General features: G+C 36.7%; 1 protein-coding gene across 7 annotated transcripts in view; it reads left to right on the top strand.

The window, feature by feature from the left end:
* The window catches only part of ASB15 (ankyrin repeat and SOCS box containing 15), a 77,439-nt gene that overhangs the window by 30,905 nt on the left and 24,707 nt on the right, over positions 1 to 21,827 (top strand). For 3 of the 7 annotated variants that reach the window (XM_017957135.3, XM_009203798.4, XM_009203799.4), the window contains exon 2: positions 16,495 to 16,567. The gene's annotated coding sequence lies outside the window, so the exon portion shown is untranslated. The other 4 variants (XM_009203800.4, XM_009203797.4, XM_003896526.5 and 1 more) reach the window with 3 other exon arrangements.

The following is a 21,827-nucleotide window of genomic DNA, read 5'->3' as shown; positions in this document are numbered from 1 at the left end:
GCTGATGTCAACCTAATTTCAATCACATAGAAAACTCTACACTTTTACTCTACCACATTTTAAGTTTTGATGGCACAATTTACTTCTTGTTATACTGTGGTATCCATTAACAAATTATTTTAGTTATATTTTTAATTATTTTGTCTTTTAACCTTTGTGCTAGAATTAAGGGTGATCTATACACCAACATTTCAGTATATGAATAGAATATTCTGAATTTGATTATATACTTACCTTCACCAGTGAGTTTTGCATTTTCACAAGTTTTCATGTTAGTAATTAATGTCCTTTTATTTCATCTTGAAGAACTCCTTTTAACATTTTTTTGTGAGGCATATCTGGTGGTAATAAATTACCTCAGCTTTTGTTTGTCTGAGAAAATCTTTACCGCTCCTTCATATACAAATCATGACTTTGCTGGGTAAAGTAAAGTAATCTTGGTTGACAGAGTTCCCCACCTCTGAACACTTTGAATATATTATCCCACTTTCTCCTCATCTGCAACGGTTCTGCTAAGAAATCTACTGATAGTCTAATGTACATTCCCTTGTGTGTAATATATCTCTTTTCTCTTGCTGTTTTCAAAATCCTCACTTTGACTTTGATTTTTGACAATTTGAATATAATATGTCCCAGTGAATTCCACTTCGTATTGAGTCTATCTGTGAACTTTTGAGTTTCGTGTACCTGGATGTCAATATCTCTCTCAGGATTGGGACATTTTCAGCTCATATTTCTTTAAATAAACTTTTTCCCCTTTTGTCTCTTTCTTCTCCTTTCCTAAAATGCCCTAATGTTTACATTATTTATGTTGATCGTATCGCATAAATCCTCAAAGCTTTACTTATTTTTTTCATCTTTCACTGTGTAATTTCAAATGACCTGTTTTTGAATTCACAGATTATTTCTTCTGCTTAATCAACTCTGATGTTGAAGTTCTCTATTGCATTTTTCACATATGTATTGAATTCTTTAGCAACAGAATTTGTTTTATATTATTTCTATATCTTTGTTGAATTTCTCATTTTGTGCACATATTCTTTTCCTTATTTCACTGAATTTTTTTATCTGTGTTTTCTTGTAGCTCACTGAGCATTCATTCTTAAAACAATTATTTGGATTATTTGTCAGGCAATTTGTAAATCTGGTTTTTAGCTATTACTGGAAAAGTACTGGGTTCCTTTGGGTAGTGTCGTGTTTCCTTAGCTTTTCACGTTTCTTGAAGTCTTGTGTTGTTTCCACATTTGAAAAATTATCTTTCTTCAAGTTTTACTGACAGTCTTTGAGAGAAAAATTCAATCACAAGCCTGTTTGACTAGAGATTCTGAGACTCTCTCAGGTCTTCTTTGTGGATTTGCCTACCCACTTGTTTCCTCTTGGGAGTAGGCGAGGAGTCTCAAAATCATATTCTTTCTTTCAATCTTGCAAAGTCAGGCCAGATTTTGAGAGTCTCCCATTTCTTTGCTCTAGGGCAGTGCCCTGAAATGCTCAAGTTTGTGTTCCTTTTCCCAATCTAGCAGAGTCAAATAAGCTGACTGTGTTGCTCATAACTGTGTGCAAAAGCTCACACTTGTGAATCTGGGGAGCCAGACATCTGTGTAGGGGAGGTGGGGCATGTGAGACATTGCAGACACTTGTTGACTAGTTGAGGGAGTCCCTAAAGGCAAGATGTCCTAAGTAGCTTGTGGACAGGTCTCCTGAAAGAGTCCACAAGGTGGTTAATAGGACACACAGTTCTTTATTGAGTTTCAGTTCCTGATTTCTATAAATCCCCAACCTTCTTCACTGCTCCCAGCCTCTCCTAGCCACTTAGCCATGCTGATTTCTTCAGTTTTATGGGTGGGATGAGAGAAAGGCAGGCCTCTTGGTAGCATCCTGCACAGCTGGAGAAGCCAGTTGCTCACTCACTATGCTTTCACTTTATCTCATGGGAGGAATCATGGCTGAAGAAATCTCTTTTGGCACTTTGTTGTGCTGCTTTGGGGGAAGGGGTAATATGTATAAAGTGTAACTATTCTTCTCATCCTTTCCAATGCTTCTATTCTTGTATTTTATGATCTAGTCATGTGCTGGTACTTCTTCACTGGACTCCTGGACTCCCATAAATGAAGGATTCTCTCATCCACAGGTAGTTATCAAAATTGGTGCATCGTGGGAAGGTGACAGTAAAAATAGAAAACGTATTTCTCTGTCTTGCTGATGTTACTTAATGTCAGCCTCTTACACTTCAAACTGGTTTGACAAAGTATACAAGTTGTGGATGGAGCCATTAAACAAGCAAGCTTAACCTCTTGGTGCTAAAGCTAGAAATTCAACTGTGAGAATGATGCATCATGGCAACAGAACAGATCTAAGCTGTTTTAATTGTAGTTAGGATGAGGGGAAGATAGAATTTGCTTTCCTAAACTCAATGGCAAACCAATGTTAAAGTGGCTGTTTGCCCTAAATGACGCTTATCACTGTTTAAAAAATGAGCCAGTTTATTAGTCCCTAACTCAAAACCATTCAATTCATGCTCCATTGTGTTTGTAATAAATCCCAAGCTTTTATCCATCACCCACCTCCCATCCCTACCCTCCCTTGATGAGCTTCACTTTCATTTGTTCTCTAGTTGATCCCTTCACATGGCACATCCTTTTTGTCTCATGACAAAAAGTAAAGATTAAACTTACATTCCATCTTCCTAAAAGTTTGTCCTCTATACCTTTCTGTGTCTGGTTATTCTTTGTGAAAGTTCTCAGCACAGATGTGTTCCCTCTGACTATCCTTTCTGAAGGAAGCCTCCCCACTTCAATGACCAACTGTTGTCATGCTTATTTTCTTCACAGAGTTTACCACAATTCATTTTCTTACTTATGTAACATTCACCTCACCAACTTAAATACAAACTTTTCAGTGACAGGAACTTGATATAGTTCGTTGGTATACCTAGTGCACAACATAATACCTGGCATTGTAGATGGTCAATATTTGTTAAATACTGCACTGGTGAGAATCCCACATTCATGTACTTCTCTGGGTCCTACCATTCTTGACTTTGTAAAATGCTATTTAGCTAGTGAGCTAATTCACTATTATTTCCCACCCAAAGCCCTCTTGAAAGTATTTGTCTACACTGTGGGTGAATGGGACATATCTTCAAGACTGGAAAATTACCCAGACATTCCAAGCTGCATAAAAACAACTTAACCAAACCTCGAAACTCAACCTGATTTAATACTTTTTATATTACTGTGTACATAAAGGAAATGTAAAATTTTGCTTTATTTGAATGGTAATTCCATTTTAAATCTTAAAATCAAGCCATAACTAACTCAAATATTTAGTAAATCCAGAAATATCCAGAATATTTTGTCTCAGTACTTTTACTGTCCTACTAAAGATAAATCTAAATCTAGCATAAATCATCACAGTTTTTCTAGTTTCCCGGAGTAATTATTAAACTTACCTTTTATATTGAAAAAAACTTGGGGGGAGGCAAATCATGAGACCATTAGAAATTGTTTTAACATACACAAAGTGGTGGCTCAAATTTGAAATACAAAATATAAAGGCCTATATCCACAAGAGGCAAGAGTGATATCTTTTAATCGTAGAAAGGATGAATTTACATTGAAATATTTAGGCCAGGTGCAGTGGCTCATACCTGTAATCCTAACACTTTGAGAGGTGGGCAGATTGCTTGAACTCAAGAGTTTGAAACCAGCTGGGACAACATGGTCAAACCCTGTCTCTACAAAAGAAATACAAAAAAAATTAGCCAGGTGTGATGGCACATGCCTGTAGTCCCAGCTGCTCCGGAGGCTGATGCGGGACAATTGCTTGAGCCTGGGAGGTGGAGGTTGCTGTGAATCAAGATCGTGCCAGTGTACTCCAGCCTAAGTTACAGAGGGAGACCCTGTCTCAAAATAATAATAATAATAATAATAATAATAATGTGAAAAAGAAAGAAAGAAAGAAAGAAAATTTTGAATTAGTATGGTAAGTTTTCTTCATTAAATTCATATAATTTCTTCTATAGTATGTACTATTAAAATGCTCTTTTTATAATCAAATATTAATTAAATGTCATGCATTAGCAACTTCAATTAGAAATTGGAACAAAACACAAATGCATATGAAAAGATCAATTCTTTTCAGAGAGAATAGAATACAATACTGAATTTTCAATAATTCAAAATTTACTTTGGTTGCCAATATAGAGCTTTATTGTAAGTCCTGATTATAATTATGCTTGGTTTATATTAAATAAGGTACTAAGAATAGTGACAATCTCTTTGCCTTAGCACTATCAATTTGAGATATGTAAGAAGTCAGAATTATAAGAGACTAGAAGAAAAAGGAAGGTTCTTAAACGATAATCCCCCTTACACATGGTTTTACTTGTTACCCTAGTCAAAAAATATTAAATGGAAAATCCTAGCAGGAAACAATTCATAAGTTGAAACTACATGCCATTCTGAGTAGTGTGATGAAATTCTGGGTCACCCTGCTCTGTTCTACTTGGATCATAAATCACCCCTTTGTTTAGCATATTCACTCTGCATATGTCACCAGCCTATTTGAACATTTAGTGGTTTGCCTGATTGTCAGATCAATCATGATGGTATCACAGTGTTTGTGTTCAAGGAACCTTTATTATATTTAATGGTGGCCACAAGAATATTGATGCCGATATGTTGTTATAATTGTTCTTCATTGTTAATATTGTTGCTAATTGCTTACTGTGCTTTATTTATAAATTAAACTTTAGCGTAAGTATCTATGTATAGGAAAAAAAACCCAGCATACATAGAGTTCTGTATTCCTTGTGTTTTCAGGCACTCACCACTGTCGATCTTAGAGCGTATTCTCCACTGGCCGGGCATGATGGCTCATGCCTGTAATCCCAGCACTTTGGGAGGCCAAGGCGGGCAGACCACTTGAGGTCAGGAGTTCAAGACCAGCTTGGCCAACATGGTGAAACCCCGTCCCTACTAAAAATACAAAACTTAGTGAGACATGGTGGCACACACCTGTACCGCTAGCTATGTGGGAGGCTGAGGCAGGAGAATCGCTTGTACATAGGAGGCAGAGGTTGCAGTGAGCTGAGATGGCACCACTGCACTCCAGTCTGGGCAACAGAGTGAGATTTCATCTGAAAAAAAAAAATCCTTCACAGATATGGAGAAACTACTCTAGGTTGATGATCCATTAATGTGAAACCATTTTCTCTTTTCAAAGCTCGTGTGTGTGTGTGTGCGTGTCTTTGTTCTCTGACCTCCTCCTCCACAGCCTTCTTAGGTCTCATCTCTCTACTTGTTTGTCTCTACACAGTGGTAAGTTTTTGGGACTAGAACCACATGTCCCACCCATCTTAACATACCCAGAAGTGCCTAGCATCACATTCTGCATATACTAAAATGTGTGTCTGTATATACAGAATAGACAACCAAATGCAACGTTATCCCTGATGTCCATTTTATGTCCCCAGAAGTATAATATACTTTTATATTTAGACTATAAGTCCTGTATCTGTAGAGGGATTATTAGTTTTACAAAGAACTTTCATAATTATGCTCTTATTTTCATAACAATGATATGAAATAACAAGAACAGTGTTATTACACAGTAGGAAACTGAAGTATAAACCTTTAGATACCTCTAGATGATTTGTCTTAATTCACAAAAACTGACAGATCTTAGACTAAAATACATATTCTCTCCTTTTAATCCAAGTTTGTTTCTCTTAGATACACTTGAAATGCCTTTCACAATATCGAAAATTAAGTACTTTGTTCACAAAAGGAAGAAAGAAAAAAAGAAAGATCAACCAGCTTTTAAAAAATGTATTATGACTCAACCTTAATTGACTTAAACTTTGGTTAAACAGAAATAACTGTGAACGCATTTGAACAAGTCATCAGTGTTCAACAAAATATTCAACACATATTTGATAAGTGCCCAAAACTTTACTAGACAAAGTCATAAAGTGGTAAATATAACTGAAACCCCATGAAGGATCTTCCCTGCTGTTTGTTTGTCATTGATTTAGTGTAACTACCTATAGTGCTACCTTACTAAAAAATACTATTTCCATCACTTGCCTTTGCTTGGCTGCGTGGCAACTAAATGGCCAGAGTAATGTCAACTATGTGGATTCTTCCAGGGGCCTGTGACATCAGTGCTGTTGGAGGAGTTCGTTGCTAATAGATTTGACTCATGGTTTCAGTTGTTTGATTTTCAGTCTGGAAAAACAGCGTACGGCATAGCAAAAATAAACAATTACCAAGGTTCTGGGAAGCATACTAGAAATAAAGGATTTGTTTTATGTTTTCATATTTTTTTTCTACTGTTTTATGCCTAACTAAAATAAAATGTGCATTTCTTAAATCACAGACCCAAAGGCCAAAATAATGGTCAAGTACAGAAAAGGAAAAAGGAGAAAACCTGAAATATATCAAAGCAAAAATGAAGCCAACTGAGATATACCTAAGTGTTGCTTACTAAACAACAAAATAATAAGATAACTTAAAAACAGAAAAAAAAAAAGAGAGAAAAATACAAAAAAAACACACAAAACAAACAAACAAAAAATAATAGGATAACTTAAAGTAGAACTCTCCAAGGTGTTTGAACGCCATTTTTTGTAGAAGGCAAAGATAAAGCTCCAGTTCTGATAAAGCCTCATAAAGAATGGGCTGGATCAGAAAGGACGTAGTAAGTGGCTTTGTAGGGGGTACATGGGATTGTATGACTAATCAAAGCAAGAGCTGTTTTTTAAAATCCAGGCCTGCAAGTGCCACACTCTTTTTCAGGAAGACAGAGTACCTGTGGGCAAAGTGAGGCTGTAGCAGTGGCAGGTGCCTACAATATAATATGAAGACCAAGCTGCCACATTTCTCCCTGGAAATTCACAAACAATGCTACCTAAATTTCTTATTCCCAAAATAGAAATAGGTGGGTCCAAGGACAGTTAGCTTCTAACACTGTGCTTCAACTATTTTAACCTAAGACTCTTCGTATCAGTTGCTATAATTATCATCTTGAAACAGGACATGCATTTCTTGCTATATATAGATAGAAGGAATGAGTATTTGGATGTCAGTGTCATTTTGTGTACCTTCCTTGGAACAACAGTAGTATTCAACTAGTCCTTCGCTGTTAAATCTGACCCCACCCTGAAACTCATTCTCACCAGACAAAACGAGAGGCACTGTTTGAAAAGCTAGGACTGATTTTGTTTCCCCTTTGAGAAAACCCACAGGAAAAGCCAGCTTCCATAGAGGCAAATGTGGAGGTGATTACTAGCATTATGAATAGATCATTCTTTCAAATATGTGAGTTACTCAAAATATGTCTTATTGTGTGTGCATAGATGACTAACTACTTGAGGAATAGGCCTCATTAAAATGGTGGTGCCATGGTCATTGTATCATCATCATCATCATCAGTCCCACACTACAGATAAATAATGTCAAAAATGTAAATAATGCATCTACAAAAACAGTAAGTGGTAAAACAAGACATGTTCACAGGACTATGTCTTCAGTAACAGGCTCTCATTTATTTTACCACATGGTCTTATTTTGGCTTTTCTATCATATACATTATTTTAAATGTTGCATGGTATAGGTAGATCTATAACAACTATTATATAAATGGATAAAACAGGCAGACCTTCATTGGTTTAAGAGCAGAAAAGTCACTGCAATGTGTCAAGCCATACTTTAAAGTGTTAGGTGCACATTTTCCCATACATTTGCATTATACTCCAAAGCTTTATGTGAATTTCTAATATTGTAAGAAAAAAAAAGTTGTATAAAATTAAAGTGTTTCACAATGCTGGTTGCTTTTCACAAGAATTCTTTATTGAAAAATTCCAAATTAGATTAATAATGATAAAATGTAGACAATGTATACAGTGATCTAACCTTTACCCTTGACTATTGCAATACAAAGTTAATAGTGGTTTAAACATAAAATACTTCTCAGCTTGCTTTGAAGATGACTGAAACGCACCTTCTTTTATCACAGTTAAAGAGGAGTTAGGACCTCTCATTTTGCATTTACAGTTTTCTCAATTTTTGAAATAAAACTGGCAAATTCACTACAATCCACATATTTATATTCATTAACACTGAGCACAAAGAAAATGTCAGAGATGAGAAGAAAAACAAAAGTGTGTAGTGCTCCCAGTAGCCTAAGAAGTACAGAGTTTCAGGAAAAAGGGAAGAATCACTGGCAGCAAATCCAACGAGGGTCTGTAAATTAAGAAATGAAAATGAATATAAAATATGAAATGAGTTTCTAAAGTAAGTCAGAAAGAGGTCACTGAGACCCGCAAGAGGAGTTGTTTTATTGGCGGGGGGGGGGGTGAAGGGGATAGAGGCCAGATGGCTTTGTGAGTGCCCACAGTGGCCTGAGTTAATTCAAGGATAGCTATGTCAAAACAAATTTAAGGAAGACTATTTTCATTGGAAAATCAGTAAGATAATAAACTTAATTGGTTTTTTAAAAGAAAACAAACAACCTTCCTCAATTAAAAATCCCAATTTTTTTGCTTGTTTTATTAATACATTTGCTACTCATTTTTTAGACTACGTATGCTCAATAACTTGACCTAAAATTTCCTGATCAGATTGGATGTCACTGACTGCCCTATCTCTGTCTGTATATCAGATCAGCAATTATTAAACAAAAATCAAAGACAGCAAATTAGTATGATAAGAAAATTGTATTTAATGAAATTTGACCTGAATCTGAAAGATGGAGAAAGAAAAATAGTGTGTATTAAAATACGTCAGAAGTGGATTAGGGTCTGACAACGCAAAGACTTACAGATTTGTCTCTTGAACAAATACCTTTAAATTGTGTGTTAATTCTAAGTGGTTTGGTTTTGTTCCGTCAGTAGGAACACTCCCTGCAGCTGAATTGGCAGGTCCTTTGTTTTCATAAGAGTTCTTTGAACCAATCAGGACACAGATAATCTTATTATACCTCTGTAGGCTTCTGTTTCTTTTGATGAAAGTCTAGAGAAGTCATGGGTAATATTTTACTGTGTGCCAGAGACCGCTTATGTTTCACTTGTACAAGGTCAGATCTTAATTTAACCACCAACTGGATACTTAATTTTAGATACACAGAAGCACACATTGGCTCCAGGGCACTTCCTCTGATTTAGGAAGGCAAGTCCCTGGATAAGAATGACAAGATGATCATTCCAAAAGGTGAGATTATGAAATATTTGATCTGTACCTCACCAACTAGCTTATTGAATATTTCATTATTGGTAATATTTTAAACAGATGGAAATACAAATTATAGTAGCTACTCATTAACTTTCTGGTTGATCACCTACAGGCTTACCTGTTTAGGGCCTTTTTAATTAGAGAATAAAGCTAGAATTTGTTTGCTTATAGAACATCAACTCAATTGCATAATTACTAAGCATAAAAAAATTATATCATGAGAAAAACAGATTAAGAATGAATATCCTTATAGAACATGTCAATATATTTACTACAGAATCCCAGAAGGGTCTCGGCTCACCTCTTGGTTTCTAATTTAAAAATTAACTATCTTTTGTGAATAAATAAATCTCTTTTAAGGCTTTTTCATCACTTGTTGAAAAAGATGAATGCTTTCTGCCCAGACTGAAAAATTTCTGTAGTTAGGTTTTTAAAAAATAAACTGAATAGAATTGGAAATTTACTCCTGCAAATTATATCACAAAATCTAAAGGTTGGAAAGTCCTTAAAATTTATGTGATATCATCACTCATATTGTTCTTAAATGCACAGTTAACTTCTAAGGAGCTTTCTATATCTAAAATGATTTGACTTCCATGAAGTAGAGCAGTGATGTGGACAAGAATAATCTTATCACTGCTTTGTGCTGAGAGCATTAAGTTATTGTGATAAAAATTATAATTTTATATTTCAGTTATTTTATGAGACTATTTTATTTTCAAATAGAAATTTGCCTACAAGTTTTATATTTCCCTTGGAGTTGTGGGATGAATTTGTTAGACAGTTGCTTAAACTTTGTTAGAAAACTTTTTCTCAGGTTTATGAAGACCTGAGAGCCTTCCGGGGAGATATTAACAGGGCTCCTGTGTTGCAGAGGAACAATACTTTCTCAGTGTAACTCTGAGAAACAGAACCAGAAAAAGGTTAGAAGAGAAGGAGAAACATTATCTTCAGATAATGTTTTGAAGAGATGGATTCAAGTTCACTGGTTTTCCTAATTGTTAGGTTACAAAATAAGACTCTCTTTTCACTAATACCTTCAAAGTAGCTGACTCATAGTTAGAGTATACTGGTTAAGCATGGGTGGCCTCCATTGTCAGCTGACTGGGGTGTATCCCACTCTCCACTGCCCACTAGGTATGTGGGCTTAGGTAAGTTACCTAACGACTCTGTGCTTCAGTTTTCTCATCTGTAAAGTGGGGGAGAATTATGTAGACATTAAGTGACATCCATTTAACGCACTTAGTGTAATGCCTGTCACAGGTAAACACTCAATAGATATTAGTTATAATAATTATTAAACTCAATATAAAAATATTTATTAAAGACCTGCTATGCTATGTGCTTGACTGTGTGCTAAACCTTAAAGAGAAATTGGTATTATTTCTGGAGAAAAATCTAAAATACATGATTTAAAGACAGAAAGCTCCCTGAGGACATGGATCCCATATATCTGTGTCTAGCCCTGTGCCTAGAACATAACAGACATTGAATGTATATTTTTGCATGGACAAATAGGATAGTCTGAACATACGTAGGAAAAAAAATAATCACTAAGAATTGGTGGGTTAATTCTTTTCCTTTGTCTTTTTGATTAGCAGAGCAGAAGAATGTAGTATCAGATAACTGTGCATATTTCAAGATGGTATTTGACAGTATTCCTTGATGATGGTCTTGTTATCAAAAAGGAGACATTAATGCTAGGTGTTGGTGTCTTTAAGAGGATTTGTAGCTGGATAAACACCTTTTCTGGGAGGGTGCAAATTAATGGATCAATGTCAACATAGAAGCCTCTGTCCTGTGCCGATTTCTTTTCAACATTTATCTTTATCGTTGGAGCTTAAGGACATATAGAAGGCATGCTTATTAAGTCAGCAAATAAAACAATACTTGGAGAGATAGAAAATGCGTTCAATTTTAGCAGAAGGAAATAAAAGCCAAATTGAAAAAATATAAAATGTAATAGGAATAAATAGAGTCCTATAGGGTCCTGCATACAATTACACAGAAAACAATGTAGAGAAAACATATGGTTTGTAGAATTTTGGGATACTGAGGTCTAAATCAACTGTGTAACATGATAGTCTAAATACTTATCTGAGCTTGGGCTAAATTAACAGATGTATAGTGTTTGAGAAAAGGAAAGTGGTCACACCCACTTAGACTTGTGTTGGTCTGACTGTAGCTGTTGTGTTGCACTCAGAGCCTGTGGTTCAGTGTCACTTTTAGAAAGAAATGGATAAACAGATGTGTTTACAAGAAAGCAATCAAGGCAGTGCAGGAGGTGAGACCATCTTATAGGAAGAGCAGTTGTCCAGCCTCTGAAAGAAAAGGCTCAGTGGAGACCTGAGAGCCTTCCTGGGGGATATTAACAGGGCTCCTGTGTTGCAGAGGAACAATACTTTCTCAGTGTAACTGAGAAACAGAACCAGAAAAAGGTTAGAAGAGAAGTAGAAACATTATTTTCAGATAATGTTTGGAAGAGATGGATTCAAGTTCACTGGTTTTCTTAATTGTTAAAGCTGGCTAGGTCAGGCACCGTAGCTCATGCCTATAATCCCAGCATTTTGGGAGGCCGATGGGGGTGGATCACCTGAGGTCAGGAGTTCGAGACCAGCTGACCAACATGGTGAAACCCCGTCTCTACTAAAAACACAAAAATTAGCCCAGCATGGTGGTGGGCTCCTGTAATCCCAGTTACTCGGGAGGCTGGGGCAGAAGAATCACTTGAATCTGGGAGGTGGAGGTTGCAGTGAGCTGAGATCGTGCCATTGGACTCTAGCCTGGTTGACAGAAGGAGACTCTGTCTAAAAAAAGCAAAAAAATGCTGGCTAAAGGAGAAGCGCTCTGTGAGGAGATAGCAAGCTCCCTGACACTTTGATGTTCAAGCTGAGGCTATTAATGACTTGTTGGGCATGTTTTAAACAAAATTTACAGGTGGGGCTACCTGACGGTCTTTAACTCTGAAAATTGGTGATTCTAGGGAAAAGCAGGGAGAAGAAAATAAAAAGCGGGTGTCAGGGTGAACATTGAACGGTAAGCAATAGAACTAAAACCTTCAAAAAGAACTAGAATCCTACGTTCCCATTCCACAGGAGTTCAATCACAGAATAATAACAGGGAATGTTTGCTGACTACTTGCGACCCGTCAGACACAGTTCACCAGGCAGCTAATGCAGGCAGGTCAGGGTTTGAACAAAGATTCGACCATTATAATCAACTGCCTCCAACAGAAAGAAATCAATGGCCTGTACATGATTTCGAAACAAGATATGAAAAAATGCAGTGCCTCATTATTATTTGAATCAATATTGAAGGGAAAAAATTTGACTTGCGCACCAGACAGGATTGTTTGTCATGTTGAACAAAGTACATTATGCCAGGAATGAATATTTTTGGAAAGAATATATGTATATATAATTGTATATGAATATTTAGATGTATATTCATAAGAATAATACTTTTTAAAATGCTCAACAACCCTAATCATTAGAGAAATGCAAATCAAAACCACAATGAGATACCATCTCACACACCAGTCAGAATGGCTCCTAATAAAAAATCAAAAAATAACAGATGCTGGCGAGGTAATAGAGAAAAGGAAATGCTTATACAATGCTGGTGGGAATGTAAATTAGTTTGGCCATTGTGGAAAACAGTGTGGTGATTTCTCAAAGAACTTAAAGTAGAATTACCATTCGATCTAACAATCGCATTTTTGTATATATACACAAAAGAATATAAACCATTGTACCATAAATACACATGCATGCACGCACTCACTGCAGCATTGTTCACAACAGCAAAAACATGGAATCAACCTAAATGCACAATGACAGTAGACTGGATAAAGATAATGTTGTACATATACACCATAGAATACCAGTCAACCATGAAAAAGAATGAGATCGTGTCCTTTGCAGCAACATGGATGGAGCTGTAGGTCATTATCCTAAGCAAATTAACAGAGGAACAGAAAACCAAATACCCCACGTTCTCACTTACAAGTAGGAGCTAAACTTTGAGTACATATGCACACAAAGAAGGAAACAACAGACACCAAGACCTACTTGAGGGTCGAGAGTGGGAGAAGGGCAAGGATAGAAAAACTGCCTATGAGGTACTATGTCTATTACCTGGATGACAAAACACTCTGTACACCAAACCCTTGCAATATACAATTTACCTATAGAACAAATGTTAAGGTAAAACTTAAAATGAAAGTTAAAAAAATAATACTTTTTAAAAGTCTAGAGATGTTATGTTTATTGTTACTATAGGTAATCAATGTAGTCAAAATATTTTTTACTCACCCTACAACTCAATTGCACAAACCGGAAGTAGCTTTTTTATTGACTGTAACTGGTCTCACCTTTCTCAGGAGCCACCACTCACTCATTAATGGAAAATAAACTTCTGGTTTCATGCAGACAGACACAATAACTTAGGTAATGCAGCCTGTGCTTGGGTGATTCAGAAAAATGAATTGCTCTTTCAAATTTCTGCTCCTTCCAATGCCAAGAACCTCTCTTCACAAAGTTCTACCTGCTTTCCTGTACATTTGGGCACTCTCTTTTCTCGAGGTCTCCAAGATTCCTGGCCTGCTCAGTCCTGAGAGGTAGATGCCAAGCTAATTTTCCTGAGAGGGCTTTGTAAGCTTTGCCTCTGTAAAGTCCATCTTAGTTCCCTTTTCTTGTTGCTATTGGTGGTGAAAACTCTTAAAATCTACACCCTTAGCAGATTTCAAGTATACAATACAATACTGTTAACTATAGTTACATTGTTGTACATTAGATTTCCAGAATTTATTCATCCTGTTTAACTGAAATGTGTACCCCTTGGCCAGCACCTCCTAGCCCCTGGCAACCAACATTCTACTCTTTTTTCTATGACTTCAACGTTTTAGATTCCACAGATAAATATCACAATATTTGTCTTTCTGTACCTGGCTTTTTTCATTTAGCATAATGTCCTCTAGGTTGATCCATGTTGTCACAAATGGCAAGATTCTCTTCTTTTTTAAGGTTAATAGTCCATTTGTAAATACGTAGCACATTTTCTTCATTTATTCGTCTGTCAATGGACATTTAGGTTGTTTCTATATCTTGGCTGCTGTAAATAATGCTGCAACTAACGTGGAAGTGCAGATATCTCTCTGAGATAGTGATTTCACTTCCTTTGGATATGCATGCAGAAGTGAGATTGCTGGATCATAAAACAGTTCTATTTTTAAAATTTTGAGAAACCTTTGTACTGTTCTTCACAATAACTATACCCCCAAAAAAGATCAACTATGTGCCAGAATGGGTAGTTTACTTAGCTTGACAGTGGTGAATATTTCACAATGTATACATATGTCCAATCATCAAGCTGTACACAATAAATACATATAATTTTAAATTGTCAACTATACTTCAATAAAGTTGGGGCAAAAATCCATCATAGTTCCTTAAAAGTGGTTAGTCATAGTTGGTTAAATAAACATCATACTTAAACTGACACTTTACGTTAACTGACATATAATGTTAAATATTCTTCAAGTATATAAATTTAAATAACTGTGTAGTATTTCACTTTTTATGTGTACAATAATGTCTTATACAAATTTCCTATTTTGGGACATTTATGTTGTTTCTAATATTTTGGCAATTTAAACACAGCTGAGATAAACATTCTCACATACACATCTTTTTTTTACATCTTTGATTACTTCTTTTATTTATTTACTTATTTAGTTTTTAAGACAGAATCATGCTTTATCACCCAAACTGGAGTGCAGTGGCGTGAACATGGCTCACTGCAGCCTCGACCTTCTAGGCTCAAACAATCCTCCCACCTCAACCCTCCAAGTAACTGATACAACAGGTGCATACCACCACATCCGATTAATTTTTGTATTTTTTGTAGAGATGAGGTTTCACCGTGTTGCCCAGGCTGGTTTCAAACTGCTGAACTCAGGCAATCCAGCTATCTCAGCCTCTCAAAGTCCTAGGATTACAGGCGTGAGCCACCAGGCACAGTCTTCTGATTATTTCTATAAGATAGATTCCTAGATGTAGAATTACAGACAAAGGATAGGGCTTTTAAAAATCATTATATCATATTAGCTTGTGATCAGGGTATGTCTACTAATAAGTTGTCTTTTCATGGACCTATCTTACTTTACTCTTTGCTATTCTGTGAGTTTATATTCCCCTAGAAACCCATGAGTTTGTGAGTCTAAAGCTCCTTCCTAAACTGTTGTGAGTGTAGTCCTCAAAAGCTAACATGCATCTTCCTACAGTTCTGTTATAATTAAATTTGACTTGGAAATCAATAGTAAAGAGTAAATATTTCTTTTTTCTCTAGTTTTTCTTGGTGTTTTTATTTTTTTAACTCATCTTCATACTAATTTCATTAGAATTTTTTACTTTTGTAATATGAAACTAGAGATAAACAAAACTACTAAACAGGTTCTATCGTTACATAGAAATTAAGCATCAATCAGTGACGCCCCAAAATTTGAAGATAATTTGGCAAAAATATATCTGTGACCTACAGAGGAAACACAAGGCTAATTTTAAGAGTTGTGTTTATTTAATTATACAATTATTCGTTTGTTTAGTAAATACTGAATTTTTATCACGTGCCAGATATCATGTTTAGTTTCTACAGATCATTTTGCCTTTTATATCTTTTTCTAAAATATTGAGTTGTGTTTCTTTGAAGGAACATAAAAGTAGCATTTGTTTTTTAGACTAAGATTGTTTGTGTGAGTGCACGTTTTCAATGTATCAGAAGAGCATACTTTGTTGTTAAGAAAGATGCTATTTAAACTGATCTAGTTCTCCCCATCATGCATAGGATTTCTCTTCAGTAGAAAAGGCAAATGCCATAAAGAGGGAATTGCATAAGTTATTGCTTGTAAGTGAAAGTTACGTGTGACTGTGGGGTAAAACCCAATTCTGACAGAGTTACACTTCTATCTGAAATTTCTGGGGAACTAGTTGATTTTGTTTTTTAAATCATCCTAACAAATCCATTCATGTGATTTGCCACTTCAGGCTATGCAATTCTTAAAAAATAAGTGTTCAGTCACCAAATAAAAAGCAAAGTGACAACAGGATTTTATTTCTATTGATTTCTCCACATCTTTAAAAGTATGCATACAAATGATCAAAGTGCATAAAAATGAGACTTAGTATTGTTTTGTATATAACAACTGTATTTTTTTGACAGTACCAAAAAAAAAAAAAGTCTTTTAACTCTTGCCCTTCTCTGATAGGATAAATCCTGATGATTCTCTCAGGGACCTCTAGTAGATGAGCTCGACACTCAAGAACCATAGCAGCTTCAAGGTAAAAGAAAAATTCCCAGGGAATCAGTGTCCCCCATTCCACATAGCAGAAATCTGCATCTCCCTCAGAACCTCAGGGTTTCTATTTGGGCTGGCCTTGGATAAAACTGTAAAGAAAACCAAGTTGTACTCTATTGCCCTTTTCTTATCCCTTCATATCACTTCCCACTAGATCCTAACCTTAAACTTTCTGCCATCTTCCCAGCCTCACGTACTCCAGTAACTATCCCAAGACATCTTGGTTCTAAACTAGGGGCCAGTATGTTGCTATCTAAATTTTAAAAGGGACACTGGAAGATGGAACAATACGCCCTAAAGGACAGAATCTCTTGCTGATGCAATAGAACGACACTGATGTGACAGGTGCTGGGGGCAGTGTGTTATTTATGGACACAGAGCCCTTCCTTGCACCATGGAAGCAACTGTCCACTCTGCTTACTTTCAAGACCAGCCTTGTTTAGGACTCACGGAGATGGTTTCAATTTTGTTATGCCCAAGACAGAGTGTGAGGGTAGGTGGGGCAAACAGATCTGCATGTAAGCAGGAGTAAACCAACCAAACAATTCACGAGGAAGAAATTTGTATTTATCTTTTTCAGGGAAAGGGAGAACCTTGGTTCCGTGCTGTGGGAGCTATTGTATTTCAAAGGAAGCTCTGACAGGTGTCAAAAATTTATCAGCTACCTTTACAGGAAGGCAATAGCTCAGATCATGGTTTGGAGGCAGTTTAGCAAAACTGATGCAAAAAGGTGTCATATACTCATGTTCACTCCTGCATCAGACCTTGCAACATTACCAACCTCCTGACCATTTCAGTCAGGCACCAACTGGTATGTTGATCCTGTTGTTTGGACTCCAAGGCAAAAAGTACAGAATGAAGGCAAGCTTAGGAACCTCAGACCACCCTAAGTAATATAAAGCCTTATTGCATGGAGCCAAAAAAAAAAAAGATTTATGTGTCCCTGGAAGCTATTTTTTATTTTTGGAAGTGATTGTCATCAAAAGCTGGCTGTTAAAAGCAAGATCACAGTGTTTTCTTTTAAAGGCAACAGACTGTGAGATATTTTCCTCTAACTTCTGAAAGACCTTAAAAGTGAAGGTATTGCCTGCTTGGTCCAGACTCTACTTACTCGTTCTGAGACATTTGGTGGGTCATTTAACCTCTTGAATCTATAATACCTACAATACAGAATTGGAATGAGAATTTAAAACAAGGTAATGTATACAAAATGCTTTCCACAGTGCTCAAAACAAGGTGAGCACTTGATAATTTATAGTTATTATTACTATTGCCAAATGTATCAAAAAATTTACATGATCACCAAAGTTCCTTTTCTCACTATCTGAATTAAGGATTTTACTTAGCCTATCTGTAAAATAAACTAATACTTATTGATATCTGAGAAATATATTTGGCATTTAGCATTTAGGAATCCTTAATTCAGTGGTTTTTTACCAGGAGAACATGAAAAAACCTCTGAGATTCCATAAGTTCCTTAAAATTTCATGCAAAATTTTGAGTGGACGTGTGTCCCTCTGGAGAGAGAATCCATAGCTTTCAACAAATGTTTTCATGACCCTAAGCAAGGTTAACCAGTGCTTTGAATGAAGAGGCTGATGGTACAATATGATTGCATCAGTTACTCTGTAAATCAGCTACTTATGGAGAGCAAATGATTTCTCTTTTATTAAGAGTCAGTTTCTCTAAGCCAGGCATGGTGGCTGATGCCTGTAATTCTAGCACATTGGGGGGCCCATCTATACTAAAACTACAAAAATTAGCCAGGCATGGTGGCCAGTGCCTATAATCCCAGCTACTCGGGAGGCTAAGGCAGGAGAATCGCATGAATACAGGGGGCGGAGGTTGCAGTGAGCTGAGATTGTGCCATTTCACTCCAGCCTGGGCAAAAGAGCAAAACTCCACCTCAAAAAAAAGAAAAAAAAATCAATTTATCTAGACTCAGATGCGAGACACCCATACATATATCTTAAAGATGTTCAAATATTGTCTGACCTTTCCTCATGCTTCTGAGTAGTGCTTTATAGAAATAATTTCCCATAGACTGTTGCTGGCCCTTAGGTGGGATTGAGTCCTAGCCACTCAAGGAGGTTTAGATAAATAAGTTACTTTTTTTCTTTCTCTTTTTTTTTTTTTTTTTTTGAGATGAAGTCTTGCTCTGCCACCCAGGCTGGAGCACAGTGGCGTGATCTCGGCTCACTGCAAGCTCCGTCTCCCAGGTTCACGCCATTCTCCTGCCTCAGCCTCCCGAGTAGCTGGGACTACAGGCGCCCGCCACCACGCCCGGCTAATTTTTTTGTATTTTTTTAGTAGAGATGGGGTTTCACCGTGTTAGCCAGGATGGTCTCGATCTCCCGACCTCGTGATCCACCTGCCTCGGCCTCCCAAAGTGCTGGGATTACAGGCATGAGCCACTGTGCCTGGCCAGTTACTCTTATTTATGAGATAACACAGGCTCCATAGAGAACTGAGCTGGTCTTAGACAAATAAGTTACTCTTCTCTTGCCTTTATCATTGTGTCTTGATGTCTTTAAGTCCATTCCAGTAATGCTCCTTTGACTGACTGTCTGGCACCTTAGTACACCTGCATGCAGATCTTCACTTCATCTCAAGCTTTCAGGAAAAGGCTGCAGACACCTGTGCTAGATTGGAGTTGTTCTGCATAGAAAGTGTTCCCATCATTTTCACCCTATGGTCATTAGAGATACCAAATAGGAACCTAGGTAACTTCCTTTGTGATAGTAGGGGAAAAAAACAAAAACAAACAAACAAACAAAAAACATTGAAATAAAATACTTTCCACAGACCAGCTCAGTTCTCTATGGAGTCTGTACTCTCTCATACACTGAAAGCCCAAATTTCAAACAGGGTTGGATTTAAGCTGGTGATTTAAATAGGTGAAAGGCTCTGTATCCTATTACTAATCCCAGAGCCATACAATCCCCCCTATCACCCCAGTAATATCACTGAGAAAGTCACCAGGCGAGGCCGCAGGTTGAACTTTGTCATCTACTGGTGCTGGCTGACAGACTCAGTACTTGTCTGCTAGTAATGAGTCAACAACTTTTATTCCAGTGACCACAGACAGCAGCTGTTTGCTATAGTTGACAAGGAGTAGGAATAGAGGGAAAAGATAGAAAAAAGAAAAGAGATTTTCTTTCCTCTCAGAAAACTAATGGTCCAAGTGAAAACACAAACACAAGTATGTAAAGAACTTGTAAAGCAAATACAGAATGAGTGAGTATAAACCAAGACATTGGAAAAATATTACATAAGAAGATATATTCACAGACTAAGACAACTAGAGAGGAACTGAAGAATGACACCAAGGGTTTCCATAGGAGGAATGTCTTGTGCTAGCCTTGACACAGTGTGAACCATGGGTGGGGATCAGCTGAGAGGACCTCGTGAATAAAGAGGAATATTATGGAAAAGAACAGAAGAGAGACAAATGAAGCTAAGCACAGAGTGAACGATCAAATTTGTTTAGTTACAAAAAAAAGAAACTCCATATCCGAAGGAAATGGTCAGTTCTAAGAACAAAGAGGAGCCTGGATTATGTTTCAATGCTCACTTATTAATTCATTAATTCATTTATTCAACACATATTTAGACAGCACGAACCAGGAGATGATGCTTCTCTTGGCACTGAGGTCACAGACTAATTCCCTGCTATTCCTGAGTTACATTCTAAGGAGAAGAGACACACAATGAACCAATAAACAATACATTAAAAAGCAAAATACCATTTACGTCTACGTGGTGAGTAAGATCTCTAGTGTGGCTTTTGAGGAGTCACAATGTGAGGCTTGGTGGAGCATGGTGACTATCTCGTGTGTGGTCTCTGAACATTAGCACTGTTCTATACCTTTGGTTCTGAGGTGATATTAAGGCCACTGCTATAGAACAATGAACAATTAATCATAATATTGTCAATGAGTTCTGCCCACAGGTTAGAGGCCTTGGATGTTAGCATTTATTATCCAATTATCCAACCTTGAGGAAGAATGAGAAGAGGTAAAGCATGTGTCAACTGTGTTTTGGAAATTGCCTGCAGAGTACCCTTTTGTTTTTCTGTCATTCAGAAGACACACTATAAAGTAAAATTTCATATACAGACTATAAAAGGCTTGAAAAGTACCATCAATCAAAGTTAATTTCATGTTAGCCAGTCAACTCAGCTATAGAAATTTTATTTCTATATTTACTAAATGTCCTCTCTAAATAAAATAAAGCAATTAATTCAATAGTAAAGAGTAAGATAGTAAATTCATTCTCCTAATTTGATATTTGGGAGAAATAAGCAAATGAAGACTAATTTACATTTTTCTGTATTCTCTTCAGCGAGATGGGCCAGTCAAGAGCAGTGGCTTGTAACAGAACTGTGTAAGGGAGTTAATAGGGACTCTATAGGAGGCCTGGTTTCTGGTCTATGGATGATGTTAAAATGGTCCTTATCCTTAAGGAAGTTAAAATTATCCTTAATGTTCAAATGATGCTCTGAGACCAATCAGACTTTGCAGTTGACCATTGATGGTTTGTAAAAAATGTAAAAGGTGCCAGGCATGGTGGCTCACGCCTGTAAACCCCAGCACTTTGGGAGGCCAAGGCGAGCGGGTCACAAGGTCAGGAGTTTGAGACCAGCCTGGCCAACATGGAGAAACCCCGTCTCTACTAAAAAAATATGAAAATTAGCCGGGCATGGAGGCATGCACCTGTAATCCCAGCTACTCAGGAGGCTGAGAAGGAAGAATTGCTTGAATCCAGGAGGCGGAGGTTGCAGTGAGCCAAGATGACACCACTGCACTCCAGCCTGAGTGACAGAGCAAGACTTCATCTCAAAAAATAAAAATAAAAAAGAATGTAAAAGGATGACTGTTCTCCATTACAGCCACTATCCATCTTATCCTCATTGGATCAATGTTTAAGTTTTTAATGTGCTATGTACACACTCTCCAAGAAAACTGATGGGCCAAAATTGGCATCAATCAGAAGCTCAGGAAAAAGTGAATTCTTAAGAGCCCAACTGCAGTCATTACTGAAAAAAAAAAAAAAAAAGTCAAAAGTTAGAAAGAGAAATGCTCAAAGGGCAGATTATTGAAGGTTTTAACAGTTAGACCATTTAAGTTAATAAAATCAACTTCACATGTAATGTGGATTAAAATGTTACCCGCATTTGTATTTGTTAACCAGGAAAGCAAAAATGCATTTTAGTTTTTCACTATGCATTTTTCATGTTTATT

The sequence above is a fragment of the Papio anubis genome, chromosome 4 (genome assembly GCF_008728515.1).
Source record: "Papio anubis isolate 15944 chromosome 4, Panubis1.0, whole genome shotgun sequence".
Classification (NCBI taxonomy): domain Eukaryota; kingdom Metazoa; phylum Chordata; class Mammalia; order Primates; family Cercopithecidae; genus Papio; species Papio anubis.
The sequence above is the reverse complement of the archived record's forward strand: the minus strand, read 5'-3'. Positions and strand labels throughout refer to the sequence as shown.